Raw genomic sequence first — 25,037 nt, forward strand, 5'->3', positions numbered from 1 at the left:
CACCAAGAAAGAACAACAACAACAAAAAACACAAAAAGAAATATTAAATATAAAAGAACAGTAGCAAAATAATGACTTGTTCCAGGACCATTTCTATTTGAACCCCCTATAATATGAAAAGAAATAGGATGATAATAATAAATTGTCAGACTGGCCAAACAGACCAGTGGGGTATGAGCAGGGCAATGGCAGAGATGGAGAATGCCCACCAGCGTTTTGTGTGTGTCTCAAGACTGTTATAGTAGTTATGAAGATCTGTCAGGAATCCTGACTACTTCAATTTTGGCAGTACCATTGGGGGTTAGAATCCCAGTCACTGTGGTAGATTTGCTTCTAAGAGACAAAGGAGACAAGGTGGCAGCATAAGGTTGAAGTTTGGCCTTACACAAAACCATCACACTGATTAGCTTGACGTGGAGTGTATTGCACTAAGCGACACTCCTTTTTGTATTTGGTACCACTAAACCATTAAAGGTATTTGGAAAGATGAATACCATGCCTACTAGAAATGCTCAAGTGTAGATAACACTGACCACCAAGCTGGACAAAGCTGCAGGTGCACATGAAATAGAACAAGATGTGAATATTTGCATTCTGTCCCAGTGCTTTATTATTACAAAATTTGAAACAGATCTTAAAGGTTGAAGGCAAGGACTTGATACTGCTTTTTATCAATGGTAACTTCATTTAATGGAAAATCTTCATTTAATGTAGTACTTAATATCCAAATGGATGACAGAAACACCACTCATGTCTCAGTTTTTTGGAAAGGAGTTAGATATACTCAACTGGAATTTTTCAAGATCCTTTTTGAGTTTGATGACTGTTTTACCAAAACAGTCATTTAAAAAGCTATAGCCATTTTGAATGAATGCATTCTCCCACAATATTTGACAGGACATGTAAAAAACATTTCAGTATTTGAACACAACAGTTTCTGTGTGGCCATTGTTGTGGTAAGAACTAAAGGAACAAAAGTGGAGCTCTTAAGGAATACTTAGTATTTATTTTGTATATACTTTTATGCTTACTTGTTGTTTCACTAGTTAGAGAGTAGAGATTGTTTTCATTTGTATTTGTATTTCATAAGTGCTTTTGTAGTCCATTGACAAATTGTATCCCATGCAGAAGAAGGTGATCAAAAAGGTGAGGAATTGAAGACAGGGATTAGTTGAAAGAAAGAAAGATGTAGAGACTGAGTGGGGGAGGTCATGAAGTCCATCTTCAGGTGAGTGTTTTAAGGTAAATTTGAAGAGCTTTTATGTGGAAAAGTGTTAAGCTTTACTCTGCTTTGCCCCAAAATATAGAATTAGGAGCCCTTGGAAGAAGTTATAGAGAGACAGATTTCAGCTCCTTGTAATGAAAACTTTCTAAGAGCTCTCTCAAAGTGTTTTGGATTTTTTTGGTGATGAGAATTGGCTTCCCTTCTGTAGAGATCCAAAATTAAACGGGCAGCCTTAGAGATGGAGGTCAGCTTTCTTTCGTTGGAAGTCCTCAAGGAGAATCCATATGACTCCTTGTTAGGGATCCTGTAGGAGTCCTGTTCAGTTACAAGATGGACAAGGTGATTTTTGAGCTCCCTTTAGCTCTGAAGTTCTGTGATTCTGTGGTTCTAGACATATGGATTGTGTTAACAGCTAAGTAACTATGCTCTCCTAGGAGTCTTTTACTTGCGTTTTGTGAACTCTAAAAAAATATTATTAACTTTATTTCAGTGTAATTGGGTTCCTTTGCAAATCCTATGTATTTTAAAACATTATTCTAGGAAGGGGGCTTTATAGGCTTCAGCAGCCTGACTGCCAAAGGGTTTCATGGCACATAAAAGGTTGGACATTTTCATTTGAAGACTTTTCCAATCCCTCTGTCGGAGAGATTGGGGTATATAGGGTAATGTCTCAGTTTATCAACCTGCTCTTTATTTGACCTGTGGAGAGGGTATTGAAACACCAGGCTGTTTTGACTTGCAAAGTGCAGGCTCCCTGGTGTGTTAGATTGATGTCTTCAGATCCTTCCCCTCTTGGTGTGGCACTTTGTCCGCTTAGGCTGGTGGTTCTCTGTCAAACTTGTAATTTTCCATCAGCCCTACTACCACTTTAAAAAATTAACTTTTTTTTAAAAGCTAAAAGAATTTGAGGGTCCAGGGTCCAACATGGACTCAGTTGTGAGGTTCTGTTATAGATAGGGAAAATTTAAGATTAAATAAGTTTTTAATGTTAGTGTCCCTGAAATTGGTAGGTGATGGAGAGATAAGAGGAAACTGAAATTATATTAAAGATTTTAAAATGTTAAATTTGCCTTTTCATATTTTTAAGTTTTCTTAAGTATCATAGGACTACATTAATATTTACTTGTCAAGCTGCACATAATTATTTTCATTCTAGATCTTTATATTCAGAATAGTACTTTTAAATATTTCCAGACAATTAATGAGGAGAGACTATTCAGCTGGATAATTCTTTAAAAAAGAAATGTGGTATTGCTCAAGTGACATGCTTTTTAATGTGACTTAACATTAAGCACAACATAATTTTAATTCGGAAAAGCTTGAAAAATAAGTACAGTAACAAAAGCATATATAATTCATTTCAAAACTTTCTCCAACAGCTGTTTTCGATTACCAGTGGTCAAATAATTTCAAAGGCACACAAAGGACATAGCTGTGTTATCTAGACCATTGGTAGGAAAAACCTTGGAAAAGAAATTTGAGTAGAAAATGTTAACAGAAAGAAAAAAAATGTGTTAATGTGGATGGGGGGTGTGTGTGGAGAGGGCCTTGTTTTTTTCCCTTCCCTTTTAGTTATATCTCTTCAACTTTTTCAGGTCCTTTGCTTCCATTTAGTTCTGTGGCATCTCAGCAAATTTACTCATATTTACCCAAAGCTATGGCATCTGTTGGGGGAAAAGCAGTTCATTTTTCCATTCTCTAGGATACTGTTAATATCATGTTAAAATTTGCTCTTTAAATACCAATGTTAATAATTAAAATGTTTATCATAGATTTTGTTTGCAAATAAATATATATTTTTTGACACTGAATTCAAGATCCTGTTTCCTAATTTTTTCCTTTATTCTGTGTAGGAACTATTCAAAGAGGTGGAATACTAAAATATATCATGTATACTATTAGTAAAATTCAGTACTCCTATTCTAAAACAGTTCTTTTTTAATACTTATAAATTATCTGATCCCATTCCTTCAGTTTCCTGACATTGGGAAATTTAGATCCAAAGAAGTTATATGGTTTAAGAACAGAGATGGGATTAGAAATAGCTTAAAATCATTTGTATTCTAAAAAGAAACAGTTTGTCCTTTTTTGTGTCTCTGGAAAAAAAATTGTAAGCAAGTAGTTTAAATCTAGATTTTTTTTCCTCTGGATTTTGTGCACAGGACAAGAAATGAAATTACTTTTAGCTTCCATAGCAGTTATATTTATGGGCAAGATGAAACACTTTTCTTGAATCATCTTGGGAAATCAGATATGTCTGGAATAAATATCTCTAATATAATTTTTTCTTTATATTTCAAGTACAGATTTTTCCCACATTTATAGCAAAATGTTCTTTCTCTAAATCAGCTTTTATGTTCATTTTTCCTACTTTTCTGTCATAATGCTTTACAAATAAACATTGTTTTTTATGTAGCATGTTTTATATATTTGGACTGACAGTTGATAAAAGTGAAATAAAATTTGTTCTGTTAACCTAACAGTTCAAAATTAATTGATTTTCATGGTGGTGTACATGGTAGAACATAATGACAAAGTGTGATTTTTGTAGCATTTTTCAGAGACTCTAAATATACTTAAAGGTTTCAAGCAGGGGAACAAAATTCCAGATGCTGTGAGTGTGGAGTTGGAGAACCCCAAGGGCATATGATAAATTCCTCTAATCCAAAGGGATGTTGTTGTACTGGGAACAAATAGAGAAGGGAAAATTCTGGAGTCAGGAAAGTGTGGTTACTATCCTGTCCTACTATTTGTAATTAGGCTATCATTTTGGCCTTCTCATTTACAAAAGTTTATATGAGGGAATTTTTTATAGAAATATAGCTTAAATTTTATAGAGGAAAACCAGAATTACCTCCCAAAATTTTTTTGTGGAGAATTTGTTATAAGCAGGAATACCTAATATAATTGACATATAATGTTGTTAACTCAATATTTATAAAACTAAGAATTTGCTTTGTTGAGCCAGTTCTAAATACCAGTTACATCTCTAGTGATGAACTGGATGAATCATGTAGTGAGATGCATGTATATTTTTCTTATTTGAACAATTTAATTTTTTTATTCCTTTAAAAATCTTAGTATATTTATTATTTTATGACCAATATCTTTTATGATTATTGTCATGTATTTTTTCTAGAATTAGGAAAAAATAATTTTTGGACCCATTTCAATTTATTTTGTATGAATTAATTAAATGGAAAACTTGCTTTGAAAAAAATTGAAATTTGCTCTTGTATAATATTAGTTTTTAAATGAAGTATCCGTTAATGTGCATATATACATATATATATATATATATATCTAAAAACCCCCTGGAACATTTTTCTATTAAAAATATTTTAAAAGCTTTGTCTGCTGAGAAATTATTTCAAGGCTTTCCTTAAGTAAACATGAAAATACTTCATTTTCTCCTAAAAATAAAACTAAAATCTCATGACAATCACTGTTCCTTATTTTAAAATTATTAGGGGGAAAATGGATTGTCATTTTCATTTTACCTCACTCCAAAATTTTAGCATTATAGATCTCGAGGGTTTGTTGTCATCATTGTCGTTTTTTATTTTTTATTTTGAAAAAATTTTTTGTGGGGGTCGTTTTTTAAAGGGTAGACTCTCCTACTCCTTCCCCTTTCACCAATGTTTTTGGTTTATAGCAGTGTTAGAAATGTGTATAAACCCAAGTGGTACTGCATAATATAAAGCAGTGTTTTTGCCTTCCATATGGCATAAGAAATCAGGAATAGCCAAGATCTTAGTTATGGTAAAAGAAAAGTATCTTTTTGTTTAATTTTCTTAACTGACAGTTCAGGTTATGTTTGTTGCACATTTAAAAATATTTAGGGTTTTTGCATTTATTGAAGTTAATAATCTTAGAGTGTATATTCAATAATATTGAAAATTGTTAAAGGATTATTACTACTCATGTTGAGTATAAATGAGAGGGTTTGAAACACTATTAAACCAAATGATTCTCCTAAAATCCTTGAAATTTAAAACAGTTGATATTTTCTTTTTCATTAGAACAGCTTGAAACAAATGGCTTGCTTGTGCAAATTAGAGGGCTATTGTGATGCAAAGAAGTATCTTGGAAAAACAAATGTCCTTTTTCTGTTTAAAATATTATAGTTAAATATTGCAGTAATTACAAGCAGAGACTAGAGTTTTTTCTTTCTTTTCGATGATATATTTTAACAAGTTCTCTTGAGACTATTAAAATGTCTTAGTTTTTAGAACATGTGGTCCAGCGGGGATAACTTTGTCTACAGATGCAGTGGGTTGGCAGCTAGATTTTGCATGTTTTCTCATTTCTTTCCAGATTCTGTGACCCAGTGTAACCTTTGGTCTCTTTCTGAAGGCAGGGGTGAAGGAAGTATGAGCAGGTGACTGATGATCACTGTCAATACAGCCTGCAGACAATATGCGAATTACTTTAGCAGTCTCCTTAGTTCTCTCCTCCCTCCCTCCCCCCCCCCCCCTTAAACCAACAAATGCAAATTGCTGCTTCCCCATTTGCTAGTGTTTCAGCTTGCAGAGCTGCATGGGCTTTGTTGTAGATTCACTTTCTCAAAAAACCAGCAGTTTCGTTCCAACTAAGAAGGAAAGCTATGGAGTGAAACAATCCACGTTAATGGTAAATGCAGCAACAATTTGTTTTTCTGGACTATATCTAAAGGTAGGCATTATTCCAAAAGAATTATTAAATATTTTTTCAGTGTGACAAATTAATGCTATTGTTTGCTATGCTAGCTTTTGGATATTAAATCAATAATGTCTATCAGAAAGGAAAAGAAAAAAACTGTCCTTAAAACTAGATTTTACTTTTGAAATTGTGGACATTCGACTTGAATTATGATATTTGGGTTAGTTTCTATTTCATACTTTTATAATATAAGAAAATAATAGATGTCTTATAAATTTTATTGTATGATAACTAATTTATTTTAAGCCAGAATTATTAGTCATTTTAATTAGCAAATTAAGTAGAAAGAATAAACTAAAAGAGTTTTATGGTTTTTAATAATATGAAATTATATTTTTCTGCTACAGTAGTAGGGAATTAAAAAAATTTTATAATACAAGATACGGAAATGTGATCTATTTCTTTAAATGAATGAATTTTTCCTTTAACCATTTTGCTATGTTAGAAGCCATAACAATGAATAATCTTTATATATATATTTTCTCAAACAGTACATGGTATCATGGAAATTATTTTTCTACAGAAGAGAAATGGTATCTTAAAAAATTTAGTTGGATGAATTTCTAAAATTCATTAATTGAAACATGATAAAAATTAATTAGCTAGTTGTCTTAGCTTTTAACATGAACTTTTTCTATCAGTGTTAAAGGTCAGAGTGATTGTCAGTTTCTTTAATTTTGTCATTGTGGTCAAAATGTTTTGCTTCCTTTGAAGTGAGAAGATATGAGTAGCATTTCTGAAGTCTATTCTGTATAAAGAGGTACCACCCATGAGGCTAAATAGAAGAGTTTACAAAGCACATATGGCTAGACGAGAAAAATGCATGTTTTTAAAAATGATCTTATTTAAGCCATTAAGATTTCATTGCAGTTGTTTTTTTAAATAAATTCTTCTGTTTTGTGACTCCCTTTCTGTGCTTAAATCTTAAGACCTTATAATTACATAAGAGGAACACTAGACCTAACTAAAATCCGGATAGACATGTAAATTATTTTAATTTGACATTCAAGTCAGGAAAAAGACAAAGTTATTCAATTGATTCTGGCATAATTTAAACTCTGGATTTAAAAAAAAAGTTTTGGATTTAAAAACTCTTTAAATTCTTAATTTTGTGAGGTTTTCCTAGTAAGTTTGCAACTGTTTTGGCAACTCTAAAAATTAATATCGAATGCTGATATATAACAATTATCTGTCTGATTGAAGACTTTGACTCCTATCATCCTTCAACCCCTCAATGCTTTTATCTTGGCTTCAAAGATTTTGTTGGGAGAAAGAAGTTGGGAAGAGGGCAGCCTAAGAATCAGAGATGTTAGTTAAGTTGACTAGAAATTGTTTTTAGAAGACATTGGAAAAGACTTGTCAACCCTACTTCCAAAGGAACACTGCCTCTGCCATACTTAAAGCCAGGGATTATAAATGTGCTATCTACTTTTGTGAAGTTTAGCTTTATTCTTGGCCACTTGCAGAATGTTTTTTAAGTTTTACATTTGCCAAGTCTCCTAAAATGGCCTTCTTGGCCATACTACAGACACCATAATGAAATTCCAATTTGATAATTTCCTTTACAGATGTTTAATTTCAGAGATTAATTAGTAAGATTGGTGTGTGCACAGTGAGTCTATATGCTAATTTTAAGTGGATGCTTTCGTATATATGCTGCTTGCCATTCTAAAAATCATATGCACTATTCTAAAAATCCAGTGTGTAATGTTTTATCTATTAAACTAAACTTAAGTTTTAGAATGGTATAAAAGTGGCTTTGGTTTTTTAAGGCATTCCCCCCCCCCCCCCAACACCTTTACACAATTTTAGATTAAAGGGATTCTGAAACACATTCGGGAAACATGATGATTTTGCAATAATCATCAAAAATCATGCTAAGTGAGTAGTTCTACTTAATTCTTGCTAGCGTGTATTGGAAACAGCCCCAGACCTGAATCATAAGACCTGAGTTCAAGTCCCAGCTCCTGCCTTTTACTAGCTCTGTGATTTAGTAAGCAAATTACTTAACCCCTGTGAGCCTTAGATCTATTGTCTGTGAAATGGAAATAACCCACGTACTACACAAGAGCAGAGATTATCTTTTTATCTTTTTTTGTATGCCTAGCACATTGTAGATGTTTAATAAATGCTTGTTGAATGACACTTAAAGTTGTGAATAGTAGGAACGTCTGTAATGTACTTTGTAAACATCAAACACTATGTACATATGAATGTATTGGAGTACAAAGAGAATTTCAGGATTTTCCCTTTCTGTCTAAAGTTGTGTAGTAGCTACAGATCTTTTTATGAAGTGTAACTAAAATATCTGAATTATAAGAACTCCAGCAATTCTATATACACACCTACACCTGAGGCTCACAGGAGTTAAAGTAATTTTCTTAAAAAAACATGGTTTGTGTATTTAAAAATTAAAACATACACTTATTCTTTAGATCTACAGGTATTTGAATGAGAGGTCATGCAAGTAAATGATAGTTACATTCAAAGTTTATGCTTACTCTCAAGAATGGAAAAGATTGACAAGAAGTCTTTTTAGGATACATGAGGGTCACTTGTTGACACATAAAACAAGTTTTTTATCCATTACCGTCATCAATCTGTTCTGTTTCATTTTGTCCAATATCACAAGTCTTCTCTTCAGTTGTTGAAAATGATGACTATTGAGACCCTTCTCTTCCTGAAATTTTCTCACCTGTTTTCCTTGGTGTAATACAGTCACTGATTTAGAGCTGGAAGGGATTTCCAAGGTAATCTAGTTTAACCTCTTCATTTTACAAATATGGAAGCTGAGGCCAAGAGAAATTAAGGGAGTCTTCTCTCCCCCTCCCCCCATTGTCACTACATTCTACTTAGCTATTGCTTAGTCTTCCAGACCCATAACCAAATTTCTAGTCCAAGATCTGGTTATCAGAAATTATTATGAAATGCTTTAATTAAGCAGACTCCAATTAAGCAGCTCCATGCTGTTTAGTGGCTTGCAATATAAGAGAACCATTGCAGTGAAAACGTGTTTGCACATGCAGATGCACAAGGACAAGAATATTAATACTCAGATATGCAATCCGTTCAGTCTAAACTTTTCTGGGTGTTGCAGGTACCAAGACAAAGATGGCAATCACCCTTAAGGAGTTTATAGTCTGGGGACTGGGGGGGGGGTATGCACATAAAAGCAGGTAAAAATATATATAATAAGTAAATGAGGTAGGACAGTGAGGTGGCACAGTGGATAACATGCTGGGCCTTGAGTCAGAAAGAGTCATCTTACTCTTTTCAAATTTGGCCTCAGAGAGTAGCTGTGTAACCTTGGGCAAATCACTTAACTCTGTTTGCCTCAGTTTCCTCATCTGTTAAATGACCTGGAAAAGGAAAAGGCAAACCACCTCAGTATCTTTGCCAAGAAAACCCCAAATGAGATCGCGAAGAGTTGGACATCACTGAAAACAACTGAACAACAACAAATTATAAATTAATTTCAAGGAGGGAGGTGACGATAGTATCTATGGGATCCAGAAAGGGCTAAAATGAGAAACATGGTTCACTTGAGCTGAGTTTTGAAGGAAACTAGGGATTCTAAGCAGAAGTGGGAAGAGTATATTCTAGGCATGGGGAGCATATTGAAAAGGCACAGAGACAAGAGATGGAATATTTATGTTTTAAGAGAAAATGAGTATGCCAGTTTGACTAGACTGTAGATTGTTTGAGATAGGAATAATTTTTAAGTCTGGAAAGGTATTCTGTGATGAAGGTTTTTGAATATCATACAAAGACATTTGTATTTTAAAGGCACAAGGGAGTCACTGCATTTTCTTGAATAGGGAAGTCACATAGACTTGTGCTATGTGAATATCATTTTAGCGACCATTTGGAGGATGGATTAGAGAGGGGAGAGGGATAGGGCAGGGATACTTAATAAGAGTCTATGTACATCAGACACTTGATACTTACTGGCTGTATGACCCTGGGCAAGTCACTTAACACTCATTGCCTCTCCTCCCTCCCCCGTCTATGTAATAATCTGAGTAAGACTTGACTGAAGGGAATGCTATGGACAGAGTTTGCCTAGATTTTGGCAAAGATTTCATACTGGTCTTGTGGAGGAGATAAAGATATATGGATTAGCTGATAATACAAATAGATGGATTTTGAAATGGTTGTGTGGCCTGGTTTCAAATATAATTGTTAATGGTTCAGTGACAAAATGGCAGGGAATCTCTTTCTACTCCTTGGTGTACAGTGCCCAAGGATCTGTGCTTGGCCCTGTCCTAATTAACATTTCCCTTAAAGACATAAATGACATGTTTGTTCATTTTATATACACACACACACGTATGTATATACACACACACATATATATACATATACACATATACACACACTCACACACATATATATATATATATATATATATCTATATATCTATATATATATAGATATATATGTGTAGGTGATGCCGAGATGGGAAGGATATCTTTTCATATGACTTCAGACTAGGAGGAATGACAGTCAGGATCCGAAAGGATCTTGATAGTCTAAAGCATCTTGCTAAATCAAACACAATGAAATTCAATAAGAATAAATGTGAATTCCTAGAATTGGTTACCAAAAATCAATTTCAAAAGTATATAAGATGGGGTAGGAATGGTTAGACAACAGTTTTTCTGAAAAAGATGGGAAGCAGGGTTATTGACAACAGTGATGAGGCAGCCCAAAAAGCTAATGCAATTTAGGTTGCATTAAAAGTGACATTACCATCCAGAAATAAGGAGACAATAGTTCATTTGTGTTCTGCCTTCCTCATCTAGAGTATTAAGTTTAGTTTTGGATGCATAGTAGTGTCCATAGGTGGATAACCATAGGAGAAGGGCATTGATTTCATGACTTACGAGGATTGGTTAAGAAATTGGACATGTATACTCTGGAGAAGACTTAAACTGTTTTTTAGTCTGTCATGTGGAGGAGGGATTTTAGTTAGATCTCTTCTCTCTGGCTTCCGTGGGTAGAACTAGGAGCAATGGGTGAGGGTTACCAGGAGGCAAAATAGGCTTGAATATCAGTAAAAACTTCCTAAAAATTGGAACTTTCAGGAAGTGGGATAGGTTACCTTAAGAATGGAGTGACTTTCCTTACCACACTTGTTAGGTTTGTCATAGTGGGGATTGTTTTCATTTATGGACTACACTAGATGCCCTTTCCAGTTGCCAAATTGTTGATTCTGTGATGAAGTTCTGAATTAAGGGAGTGGAGTGGAGAGACAAAGGAATGGATTTGATAGAACCAACACAACGTACGTGTTTTGTTTTTTTTTTTAAGTGAGGCAGTTGGGGTTAAGTGACTTGCCCAGGGTCACACAGCTAGTGTTAAGTGTCTAAGGCCGAATTTGAACTCGGGTACTCCTGACTCCAGGGCTGGTGCTCTATCCACTGCGCCATCTAGCTGCCCCTCACAATGTACTTTTGTAACTTTTTGAATATGTTGGGTAAAGGCCCAGGAGACAAGGCAGTCAGTATTTTCAAATCATGCAGATCCCTCACGATATAGGGATAAGAAAAGGCCATTGGATTTGGTAATGAAGAGGTCAGTGATAACTTTGGGGAGAAAAGTTTTAGTTGGGTTATGAAGTCAGAAATCAGATTGCAAGAAGTGACTGAAGTGAGAGGAAGTAGAGGCCTGTGTAGATAGATTTTCTAGGATTGGCTGTGAAAGGGAAGAGAAATAGGATGATTGTTTAAGAAAAGTGAGGTCGTCTGTGTGTGTGTGTGTGTGTGTGTGTGCGCGAGCGCGCGCGCCTACCTATGGTGAAGCCTGTCCCCATCCTGTGAAGGGGTTGTGGTGGTCTGTTACTTTAGAAATGTTTTCCACTCTCTGTATTAGCCTATTTATAATCCTTCAGTTTTTTCCTCCAGAGCTCTGATTTCAATTCTAATTTCATTTAAAAACAAACAAAACCCCCTTTTCCTTTCTTTCTTTTAGACATTTTTATCATTGCTGTCAAACCATTTTTTTCTCACTTTATGCTTATTCTTGTTATAGAATTACTCCTTTTTAGGTTTTACTTCTTGAGCTACTCTTAATCAATAATATTTCTTTTTGTGGCAAGGACTGTACCCCCTCCATATAGCATGGGGATGTCACTGTGTGACTCAAAGAGAGGAGGTCGATTAGACATCTCCAGCTTCTTCTCCCCTGAAATTTCTCCATAGGGGACTTTTCATTCCTGTCAAGAGAGGAAGCAGGAATTTGAGTTCAGAGTCTGCTCTCTTCTCCTCAGAGAAAGGGGTTACCAGGCTAGGAGTTTATCTATCAGCTTCGTTTAAATATTGTTTGGCAAGGGGACATGATCAGATTCAGTGTAACTTCGTCATCATTATTAGGGGAAGCAGGACGATCCCAAGCTTTATATCTTAGACGACTCTGTTCTCACCAAATACAAGTTCTACAGTGACCATACATAGTGTTTATCAAAGGAATCCTGTTTAGCTAATTCTGTAGCAAAACAGAAATCAGAGGAAGTATACATAGGAGAATATATACTAGACAATACAAATGGGAGTGAGGTGGGGGTGCAATGTATAAGGCAGAGACAGGATAGGAATAGTTTAATGACAGTAACCTCATCTGAAAGTTCTTCCAACATTTCACATCTGTGGGGTCTCTCTGTCTCTCTGTTTCTCTCTGTCTCTGTCTCTCTTTTTGGTGGGGCAATGAGGGTTAAGTTGACTTGCCCAGGATCACACAGCTAGTAAGTGTCAAGTGTCTGAGGCCGGACTTGAACTCAGGTTCTTCTGAATCCAGGGCCAGTACTTTATCCACTGTGCCACCTAGCTGCCCCCTGTGGTGTCTCTCTTTTTAAAAAAGTACAAAAATTAATTTTTTAGCCACTTTTTTGAAAAATAAAGAATGGTTGTACCAATTTATTGCTCTGTCAACAAAGTAGTAGTGTGCCTGTCTTTCCATATCTCCATCAATGACTATTCCCATATTTCATCACCTTATGCCAATTTTCTGGTTCATTTCAGTTTATATTTCTCTTATTACTAGTGGTTTAGAGCATTCTTTCATGTAGTTCTTAGTAGTATGCATTTCTTCTTATTTTTTGGAGCACTTATTTATGAGGGAATGGTCTTGGGTCTTAATGTATTTCTTAGTTTTCTGCATAGTTTTAAAATCAGTGCTTATCAGAAATTTGATACAAATACTTTCTACCTTTCAACTGCTTTTATTTGTGCATTTTATATTTTTGAAGGTAACCTATTTATTTGATTTTCATTTTTGTTGACATATAACTGGTATAATAGGTTCTGATGATTAGTTTTGTTTCCTATTTGTTGTGATTTCACCAAGTTCATTAAAAAAATGTTGTTGACTAGATTCTAAAGAAAAGATTTTAAATATAACTAAAGCCTAATGTTTGGAAAACAATTCCTCAACCTCCACTCCCCCATCCCCCTCCTTTCTCTCACTCTCTAGCGCTCTCCTGCTCCTCCCCCCCCCCAGACACATTTAATAATTTTTTAAAACCTTTCTGGGCAGCACCTGTTTCTCTTAACTGATCTATACATGGTTGAAAAATTTATCAATTTTTCTGTTTCTCATATGAATGAGCTCCTGATTTGGTAGTAGAAAGTGAAAAATAATGCAAAAGGTAAAAAATGTTTGAAAGAAAATTATCATTTTTTTAAAAGAACATGCATACATTAACATGCATTAACATGATTATATTTAATTCTTTTTTGCTTTTAGCAAAAATCATGGATACCTATGTAGAAGAAATGTAGAAAGGTCTTTTCTCATTTTGTCTTTTTAAAAATATCTTTTGTAGAGGCTGAATTTTTAGTATTTTATGTGATGAGAAAAGGTATGTCGCTTTTAAACATCTTTTATTCCTTCTGAATTCCCCACAATAACTTCATATAGCATTACTAATTGTATGCATTAAATAGGTTTAAAGAAAGAACACCTAAATCTTTATGCTAAGACTACTTTCCCAGAAAAAAGACAAATTTGAGACACTTTTAATATCTATTTTATCCATTACCCCATTTCTTCCTTCCTTCCTTCCTTCCTTCCTTCCTTCCTTCCTTCCTTCCTTCCTTCCTTCCTTCCTTCCTTCCTTCCTTCCTTCCTTCCTTCCTTCCTTCCTTCCTTCCTTCCTTCCTTCCTTCCTTCCTTCCTTCCTTCCTTCCTTCCTTCCTTCCTTCCTTCCTTCCTTCCTTCCTTCCTTCCTTTCTTTCTTTCTTTCTTCCTTTCTTTTTTTTTTTAGTGAGGCAATTGGGGTTAAGTGACTTGCCCAGGGTAAGTGTTAAGTGTCTGAGGCTGGATTTTGAACTCAGGTACTCCTGACTCCAGGGCGGGTGCTCTATCTACTGTGCCACCTAGCTGCCCCCATTACCCCATTTCTTAAGCTTTCTCCTTTGTGGTATAGAAATTCTTATAGGTGTATTTCAAGAATCTTTGATTTCATTGTTGGTAGGTACTTCACTTATATCATTGAATGTGATAAGATCTCACATGTAGATAGCACTTTAATGTTTACATGTACTATCTCATTTGATCACTTATGCACATGGGGCAGCTGGTGGTTCAGTGGATAGTGCACTGGGCCTAGAGTTAGGAATACCTGAGTTCAAATACAACCTCAGACACTTCCTAGTTGTGTGAACCCGGGCAAGTTACTTAACCTCTGATTGCCTTCCAGAATGAATCCACTGTAGAAGGAAATGGCAAAACATTCCAGTATCTTTGCAATGAAAACTCCATATGGGGTCACAAAGGGTCATATGGGTCTGAAAAGACTTAAAAACAAAACATATTAAAACCCCCACTATACCTTAGTAGATAGATAGTGAGTAGACATTTTTCATCATATAGGGGGCTAAGGAAGGATTCTTGGAAAACTGGCATCTAGTTTCTGAGCCCACAATCAGAATTTGCATTATGTCTCTGATACCTATTCTTTAATGCACTTAACATATAATGCTATGTGTAATAATAGCCACCTCTTTTTGTCTTATCTCTCTACCAGACCGTAAATTGATTGAAGATAAGGGCTGTGTTTTATCTAAACTATTTTTGTTGACTCCAAGGTTTAGCACAGTGCTCTATAGTTGATAGATGAATCCTTAGAAGAACCCAGTGTCACCTTTATGTCATATTGAGATATCAGCAGGACTTTTTTAGAACTGTGACAATATATACTTGTTTAAATTAGATGAATAAGCTACTTAAGGAATTACCATTCCAAATATGCAGTATACTAGTGAAAGTTTTGGGTAGCTTTATGGACAAGATTCAAAAGGCACATGCCTGTCAGTTTTTATCACTTTGACCTTCATAGTTGTGTTGGATGTATAGGAATAAAGATAGGTAAAGTTATGTGTAGGGGTTGGTCAGGAAGGATTAGTACTTTTGGTGTGAGAGCTTGCAGAGCCTTTTTCAAGGATGTTCATACACTTTTGGTGTCTATCTTCACCCAACTCTCACCTGTGGCTCCAAGAAACTAACATGCACAGCAGTCACAAACACACTAGGGACTTTTTGGGCAGATGGATTAAACCAGGTTGAGGGTCACTGACAGGCCATTGGTGAAGTAGGGGGATGTCTACCCATAGCATATGAAGACTTCCCCTGGCAGAATGGGTGGATGAGAACAATTTGTTCCAAAGGCATGGCGTCAGCTGAAGCAGGTACTATGGAATGTTAGAGATGACCAGATATCTGCTGCATCCCAAGCCATCACCATTTGTTCTGACTTTTGTCTTACCACTGGAAGATTGTTGGCAGAGGATTTAAAAGAGAATAAGGGGAGAGAAAGTAGAGGCAACAGGTATAAATGACTTCTTCAAGCAGTTTAACTGAAAAGTAAAATAGAGCTGGAAGGTATGGAACATACTAGTAAGAGTTTTTTAAGAGCGGATGAGACTTAGGTATGTTTGTAGCTATTAGAGAAGGAATTAATTGAAGAATTTTAAGATTAGAGAGTGAGGAGTGATGATGGCCTGGGAAATCAACTGGAGAAGATTGGAGAGAATTGGATCAAAGTTACTTGCAGAAGTGTTGGTGTTGGCAAAGCAGAAAGGCCACCTCATCTTTGGGAACTATAGTGAAGGGGGAGATACTGGAGTATAATGAAATAGGGATATGACATGAGAGAAGAAATTCTTGGCTGTGGATTCAACATTTTTTTCAGAGAATTAGGTGAGGTCCTCAGGGGAAGGGAACAAGTATTTATTAAATGCCTACTATGTGCTAGACACTGTGCTAAGAGCTACACAAATACTGTCTTATTTCCTTCATCAGAAGATGGAGGAATTGGTATGAGAGTCCTGAGGGGAGTAGAAAATGTTTGGAATAGTTGTTATGGTGAGCAGGCAAATCAATTAGGAAAGAGTACAAGGATTTCTTTGTGGCAGTTGATACTTTTTTAAAAATGAAATTATTTTTTCTATAATTTTGTCTTTGATTCACCAACTCTTTAGGATTAAATTTTTTCATTTCCATTTAAATTGGAATCTTCTGGGTTTTTTTTTGTTTTTGTTTTTGTTTTTTGCGGGGCAATGGGGGTTAAGTGACTTGCCCAGGGTCATACAGCTAGTAAGTGTCAAGTGTCTGAGATTGGATTTGCACTCAGGTCCTCCTGAATCCAGGGCCGGTGCTTTATCCACTGCGCCACCTAGCTGCCCTGAAGGGTGATTTTTAATGGTTTTGGAAAGCTAGATAAGGTCTAGGTTGTGAAGGTCTTTAAAAGCTAAACAGATTGATATTGTCAGATCCTCACTTAAGATAATCACTTTGGCATCTAAGTAAAGAATGTATAGGAATGACAAGAGACTTTAGGAAGGGAGGCTCTTGCAGTGATCTAGGTAAGAGGTGATAAAGGTTTAAACTAAAATGGTGGCTGTACTATTGAAGAGAAAGAATAAGATTTGAAAGATGCTGTAGAAGTAGAAATGGCAAGACTTGTCAGTTAGATATACGGGAAAAAGTGGGGAGTTGAGAATAATTCAGAGGCTATGAATTTGGGAGAAGGATGGCGGTGCTTTCAACAGAAATAAAGACATTTAGAAGAGGTATGAGTTCAGAACAAAAGACAGTGAAGCTCTTCCTTGACTGCAGAACTCTAGTCTTTGGAGAGAGGAAGGATTTTGAGATATGGCTTTATTCATATTTGTTACATTTTTTTCCTCTGATAGACTTGCAGAAAGTGAAAGTATGTATTGCCTGATGATTTAGCCTCAATAAGCTAGAAAGCTTCAATATCCTAGAAAGCCTCCTAGAGTCTCCCTTAGATTTCCTCCATGGAATTAAACTTTCATTTATTAAAATGGTTTAATCTTCAGCTCATATTCACATCTTGTCTCATCATTAATCCTTGGAATATAATTATTAGTGCCTTCCTAGAGGTTTGACAGATTACTTATATAACTTTGGACTGACAGATGATTCAGTTCAGGATACTTTGCATTGGAGGATTTGTTTGAAGGTGGTTTTGAGAATGAAGCAACTAAAAGACCATGATGAAGTCTTTGAGAACTTCTGTTTCATTGGAAATAGTGCCAATCTATGTACTTTGCTATAAGGATGGGCTTCTGTATAGGGTCAGATGACTAGTCTGGGATATGAGGACAATGTATAGATGGCATCCAGATGTATTGCTATGAAGTTTTGTGATCTTTTCTTTTTTTTAGTGAGGCAGTTGGGGTTAAGTGACTTGCCCAGGGTCACACAGCTAGTTAAGTATTAAGTGCCTGAGGCTGGATTTGAACTCAGGTCCTCCTGACTCCATGGCCGGTGCTCTATCCACTGCGCCATCTAGCTGCCCCCACTTGTGATCTTTTGATAAAAGCAGTCTGTGGGGAGTGAAATTCAGGATTCTGAAACCAGCTCTGCTGAGGACAGAATGGTTCAATGTTTAGTATGGACTAAAAGTTTGATATCTTAATCAGTGGTTATAAGTGTTTTATTGTGAAAGTATGAGCCTTTTCAGGTAGAACTTGAATGCAACACACTGAGTAGGGAATCATAGTGGTGCAGAAGTACAGGATCAAGTCATGTATATATGTATACACATATACACACATACGTATATGGGGGGGGGAAAGAGAGAGGGGCAGGCCTAGAGATCATATTATGCTAACAAATATGAAATCAAGATTTAGTCAGTTGAAAGAGAAATCAACTACAAATACTTAAAAAAACACTGTATTTGAGGATTGTAGTATCTGCTTTCAGCCAGTATTCCATTTGGATGGCAATATTTTCAGTTAAGATAGAAAATTGTATCGGGGAAATTTTCCAACTATGATATTCTCAGGATTATTAAGACTCTAGAGTTTTAAAAAAATGGGCTTTGGAGACATCTTTGCACTGTCAGTTCACAACTCATCTCTTTGCCAATATGTACATACCAGATACATGACAGGGTAAATTGGAGGCACTTTCAGCGGGGAGGCACTATCAATGAGCGGGACTGAGAAAAGCAAAGCATCTTGCAGAGGAAGGATTTAAGCTAAGACTTGCACAAAGCCAGGGAAACCAGAAGGCAGAGATGAGGAAGGGAGAGCATTCTGGGCATAGTGGATAGCTAATGAAAAGTTGGGAAGTTGGGAAATGAGAGTGTCAGTGTTGCTGAATACTGGAGTGCATCAAGGTGAATAAAATGTAAAAAGCCTGGAAAGGCAGGAAAGGGTCAAATTAATAAGACCTTTAAAAGCCAGAGGATTTTATATTTAGTCTTGGAGGCAATAGGGAGTTACTCTTTTCATCAAAACAGAACAAAACTACCCTGAAGACCCATAATTATATTATTTAATTCTATCTCTCCTCCATGAAAGACATTGGGGTTTAGAAGGTACCCTTGTTGCTTCTCCTCTTATTAGAATATAAGTACTTTATTATTGTTTGGCACCTTAGAAATGCAGCTAACAACTCAAATTGTGTTGAACAGCTCTAGTGTTAGCAGATCTAGTGTTGCTAGCAGGTCACCACTCAAGAATTCAAGCAGGGAGCAGTTGGTGGGTGAAGGCTTCTTTGTTCATTTTCACAAAGATAGGCACTCTTCTGAATGTGCCAGGGAGTACACTGAAGTGAGGTCCCGCACTGTTATTTATACCCACCAATCTCGACCAATCACATTACAGTTCTCATTTACATACAGCATTACAAAAACAACCAATCACAGCATATAGTACCAACCTCTCATATATAGTAACTGTAACAACCAGTCAGATTGTATCAGTTGACCAATCAGATTGTGACATTAGGCCTTAACCTTATTCTGGGCAAGAATGTCCCCATTCCTCACTAGAACGGTGCTGTGTTAACATATATAACCATATGTAACTTGTCAAGAAACAAAACTTAAGTTGGGGTTTGAACATCGGGGTCACGTGAGAATCATCTCTGGCGCCTCAGGGTGAACTCCAAGCTTAGCTCTGCTCCCACAAAGTGCAGGCCCCTTTCCAGGCCCTGCTCAGACCTAAGGCCCAGGGGCCTTGGCTCCTCAGAGCCTTGTGTGCTCCGTGGTCCCCTACTGGGAATCTTGGACAATGAAATGGTGGGGCTTGAAACCAAACCCACTCTCTATCTTTAGGGCTCTGAGAAGAGTCCAAATATGGTCTTTTCTCTCACTCACATGTATTTACCTGCCTAGGTTTCTGTTAACACCTGTGTTTGCATTTCAGAATTTGTACTAAGCTTTTGCCTTATCAAGGGGAATACTGGAAATCTCTTTATTCAATTAAAGGCCCTTTTCCTTTTTTGACATTGTCTTTTTTTACTTATATTTTAACATTTTCTTTCCTTTATGGTGGTTATTTCTAAGTCTTATATGATTCCTGACTGTGGTTCCTTGTTTCTTGAACTCTTATTTCTGGCTTCTTACAGTACTTTTTCTTTGATCTGAGCTCTGGATTTTTGTTTTTGTTTTTTTTTTTGGCGGGGCAATGGGGGTTAAGTGACTTGCCCAGGGTCACACAGCTAGTATCAAGTGTCTGAAGCCAGATTTGAACTCAGGTCCTCCTGAATCCAGGGCTGGTGCTTTATCCACTGCGCCATCTAGCTGCCCAGCTCTGGATTTTTGATATGATATTCCTGGGAGTTATTTTTTTTCCTGAGGAAGAGACAAGTGGACTATTTTCATTTTCATTTCCCTTCTGGTTCTAATAGATCTATGTAATTATCAAGGATTTGGGGGGGTATGTTTTGGGGAGCCATGATTATTCTCCTTTGACTGTCTAGTGAGTCATATTATTTTTCCTTGATTTTTTTCCAGGTTATTAAAAAGCAGTAGCTACCTTACTTTTCTTTTTTCAGCATATTATTTTTGTTCTGATATTTCTCGTTGCCTCATTGAATTTTGCATGCGCCATTCTCATTTTCCATAAATTGGACAAGTTTTATCCCCCCTTTTTCGTTAAATTTTTAGAAAATCTACCTTTTCTCCTTCCATTACCTCTACCCACCATGAGAAAGCAAGAAAAGCAAAATCTCCTTTTGCATAAATGTATACTCAAGCAAATTGGTCAAATTCTGAAAAAAATGTCTCAGTCTGCATAATGAATGAATCACCTTTCTCTCTCAGGAGGTAGTTAAAATGCTTCATCATTGGTTTTCCAGAATCATGGTTGGTTATCATGTTGATCAGATTTCTTAGGTCTTTAAAAGTTATTTGTCTTTAAAATGTTATTATTGTATGAATTGATTTCCTGGTTCTACTCACTTCACTCCATCCTTTCATATAAGTCTTTCCATGTTTCTCTGAAAACCATCCCCTTCATAATTTCTTAGAATGCAGTAGTATTCCATCAAATTAATGTACCATAATTTGTTCAGCCAAACAGTGGACATCACCTCAGTTTTTGGTTCTTTGGCACCACAAAAAGATGTGCTATAAATATTTTTGTATATAAGATCTTTTCCCCCCTTTCTTTGATCCCACTTGGGGTATAGAATTGAGTAGCAGTGTCATTGGGTCGAAAAGTATGCACAGTTGAGTAGTTTTGGGGGCATAGTTCCACATTACTTCCCAGACTGACTAGACCACCAACAGTGCATTAATGTACTTGTTTTCCCACAATTCCTACAGCATTTGTAATTTTCCCTTTTTTTGTCAGCTTAGCCAATTTGTTGGGTGGGAACCTCAGAGTTCTTAGAACTTGTATTTTTCGAATTATTAGTGCTTTAGAGAGTGTTTTTGCATAAGGTTATTGCTAGCTTGGATTTCTTATGAAAACTGCCCTTTTTATATCCTTTGGCCATTTATCATTTGGGGAATGACTCTTATTCATATAAATTTGAATTAGGTCAATGAGGCCTTTTCCAGAAAATCTTGTCGCCTTTGCCCTCTGGGTTATCTTAGAGTGCTTGGATTCTACAACTGATCCTTCAGCTTTCATATTGTTCTGATTGCTTCCAGCTCCTAGCCCAAGTGTGTTGTCACAAATCCAGGGGTTTTCTATCTGTTTCCCGCTCCTTCCTCCCCCATAAATCCCCTGGATTTCATCATCGCTCTTCTTTTTTATTCCCTCCCTACCCTCCTTTGGGTTTCAGGAATCCTTGGACCATCTCTAATCAGAAGAGTAGCAGACTTCCATCTTGCTGACATGTGCTTAAACTGACTTTTCTGGTGGGATCCCTTTCTCAATGTCTCTAGGCTTCTGGTTTGCTTTTTTCCCCTGTAGTCTAGTAGTCTTATTGTTATTTCATTTTGGAGTTCTTGTTCATTATTCAATCTGGTAACATTCTTAGGTCTTTGCTGGAGTATATATGAGAAAGCTGGACTCCTTTACAATCTATCATGCAGTTATTTTATTTTATTTTATTTTATTTTATTTTAGGTGGGGCAATGAGGGTTAAGTGACTTGCCCAAGGTCACACAGCTAGTAAGTGTCAAGTGTCTGAGGCCGGATTTGAACTCAGGTCCTCCTGAATCCAGGGCCAGTGCTCCATCCACTGCGCTACCTAGCTGCCCCCTCATGCAGTTATTTTAAACCTGAAAGATATTATGAGGAAAGAATCAACAACATAAGGATTAAGAATAACTATTTTTTGTTTTTATTTTTGTTTTTTTAGTGAGGCAGTTAGGGTTAAGTGACTTGCCCAGGGTCACACAGCTGGTAAGTGTTAAGTGTCTGAGGTCGGATTTGAACTCAGGTACTCCTGACTCCAGGGCTGGTGCTCTATCCACTGTGCCACTTAGCTGCCCCTAAGAATAACTATTTTATACTTACTTTTTAAGGATGTACAGGGCAGGGAACTATTTGGGGAGTAAAACGAGTTGGGATTTAGATATGTTGAATTAAAGGTGACTGACAAGACATGGAGGTGGAAATATCCCGCATATAGTTAGGGATTTTGGACTGGAGTTCAAGGACAGATTTGAGGGCTCATCTTTGTAGAGGTGATAATGGAAATTTCAGTAACTGAAACCATAATAGTAAATTGTATTTCTCAGGAAGAGAGTTTATACACAACCTTCTACCCACACCCCACCCCTTCATAACAATGAACAGCATTCAGTTCATTTCAATAAACATTATTTTCCCCCTTATATGTACAAACCGTCATACTGGGTGCAGAAGATTCAAAATCTATCTAAAACAGATCTTGTTCGGAAGGTGCTTATGTTTTCATAGGACTGAAGAGGTTGGAAAGAAAAATTGGACTTTAGTGAAGGGAAACTATAAACATTAACCAGAGAAATAGGGAAAGAACCGTAATAGTAAATAGTCTAGAAAGAAGAGAGTTTTGAGATATGAGAGTAGTTTTTAAGTGGTGAGATAAAACAGAGAGACCAAGTAGAATGAGTAATGTAAAAAGCTTTTGTTTTGGTGTTTTCCTAGTCAAGGATAATTGATGATGTTGGAAAGAACAGTTCCAGTACAATGATAGTAGTTGGGAAAGTGGTGGCAACAGAGTGCATTACAGTCTTTATAGGAATCTTTATTAAGGATATGTAGAGAACTGGGACAGTATCAGGATGTAGGAAAAAATCTTTTCAAATTAAAGGCAGAATTGAACATGCTTTAGATAGAGAGAAATATAGAAGATTCAAATGGAGGAGGTAATATTTGAGGTTTCAGTGGCCCAGAAAATACAGCTTGAGAGAAAAATAAAATTTGGAGACATTAGCCATTGAAAGGAAAATGAGCAATTTCCTTTGAGACCAGGAGGTTGGCAAAGAAGATTGTTCAAGGTAGAACTTGGGCCTTTTGGAAGCTAGTTATGATAAATAGCTTTGATTTCTCTAGTAAGTTAGAAAATTGGTCATTTGTCAATATTATCCAGAGGTAGGGGGCTGTATGAAGCAGGGGGCACTTTAAAGGGGAAAAAAGAGTGGAATAATCTAGCAAATTGACTCTGGAGCTAAGATGTTCCAGACCCTCTCTGGAGGAGAAACTTGTGATATGGCAAAAATGAAACAATCCTTATTCCCAAGAGGCATGCATTTTCTCAGGAGACATAACAAACAGAAATAGGACATAGATAGTATTTGTTAGAGATGGGACAAGGGAATGGGTAGCAGGGCACTAGCAGTTGGGGAGATCACAAAAGGACTCATTTGCCAGTTCAGCTTTGCTTTAAAGGAGAATAGGGATTCTAGGAGTGAGGTTATGAGGAGGGAGCACATTCTAGGTCTAGGGACAGCTCTGCAAAAGCACAGAAATGAGAGATGGAGAATCATGTATGATAAACAGCAAAACATTCAATTGTGGTGGTTTGTAGAGTGTGTTGTTAAAGGTAGGTTGGAATCATGTTCTGAAGATCTTTAAAATCAAACAAGTAGTTTTTGGTCCTAGACACAACAGGAAAGCACTTCAGTGTATGGAGTTAGGATTGTGAGTTAGTTGGTCAAATCTACACTTGGGCAGCTGTGGAGGAAATGGTTTGGAAAAGGGAAAAAGCCTTGAAGCAGGGAAACTGGTGGGAGGCTTTTGTCTCAGCACCAAGTGATAGCCTGGTCCAGGGGGCCACCACTTGAGTGCAGAGGGTATGACAGTGGTGAGAGGCCATTCAGCAACATTTGACAACTAATGGAAAATATGGAGTGAGGGGAGAGGGAGGAGTTGAAGGTGAGGGAGCTTGTGACTATGGATGACTGTAAGGAGAGTGATGCCCTCTCAACAAAATAAGGAGAGTGATGCCCTCTCAACAAAATAAGGAAAGTTCAGAAGGGAGGTGGGGTGGAGGGAGAATGAAAATGATGAATTCTGTTTTGGAAATGTGAAGATTGAGAGGACTTTTGGAACATTCAGTTAGAAATATCTCATAGGCAGTATTGTAGGACTAGAGCTCATGAGACAGATTAGAGCTTGGTATATAGATCTGGAAATTAGCTGTGTGGAGTCAATAATTGTCCCCATGGAACTTAATGAAGTGATCAAGAGAGCGAGTGTAGAAAGGAAAGAGACTAGGGTGTAGGACAGAGTTTTGCTTTGTACAGGTGTGATATGAATGGTGAACTAACAAAGAAAACTGAGGACTAGCCATACAAGTTGGAAAAAAATAAGAGAGCAATGTCTCAAAAATCCTGAGAGACATTTGTGTTGAGGAGAAGAGTATGGTCAGCAGTGGGATAGAAGAAATGGAATAATATTGGTTGGTCGGTGAATGGCCTGAAAATTTTATTCAAAGTAAAATAGAAAGGAAGGCATTTGTAAAGCATCTAGTATCATCTGTAAACAGTCAAATCCTAACCAAAAATGGTCTAAGGATTAATATAATCTCATCTACTCATAGTAGAATGAAGAACTAGTGTGAAGAGTTTTAAGTTGATAAATGTACACCCTTTAAAAATTAAATTATTATACTTTGCATAGCTTTAACATCATATGCATATTTAAAAAATATACATAAACATTCCCACAGCAGTTTCTTACTTGGCATCATTTATTATGATAGGTGATTTATTTTAGTAACTGACTCATGAATATTTAAATTTTTAAAAATGACTTTGATTACACACCAGTCTTATGAGATATTCAAGCCTAGCTGGGTTGGATGAGTAATAAGGATCTGGTGGGAAGTAAATGTTTCATAAAGAAATGATAATCATGGTTCAAGGAACAACACAATTATTCAACCTGAAATAGTGAGCTACATTTGTGATTAG

General features: G+C 36.4%; 1 protein-coding gene across 3 annotated transcripts in view; it reads left to right on the plus strand.

Moving 5' to 3' along the window:
• The window catches only part of SCML2 (Scm polycomb group protein like 2), a 141,553-nt gene that overhangs the window by 66,502 nt on the left and 50,014 nt on the right, over nucleotides 1–25,037 (plus strand). The gene's annotated exons all lie outside the window — the stretch shown is intronic.

Source organism: Dromiciops gliroides, chromosome 3 (assembly GCF_019393635.1).
Source record: "Dromiciops gliroides isolate mDroGli1 chromosome 3, mDroGli1.pri, whole genome shotgun sequence".
Lineage (NCBI taxonomy): Eukaryota > Metazoa > Chordata > Mammalia > Microbiotheria > Microbiotheriidae > Dromiciops > Dromiciops gliroides.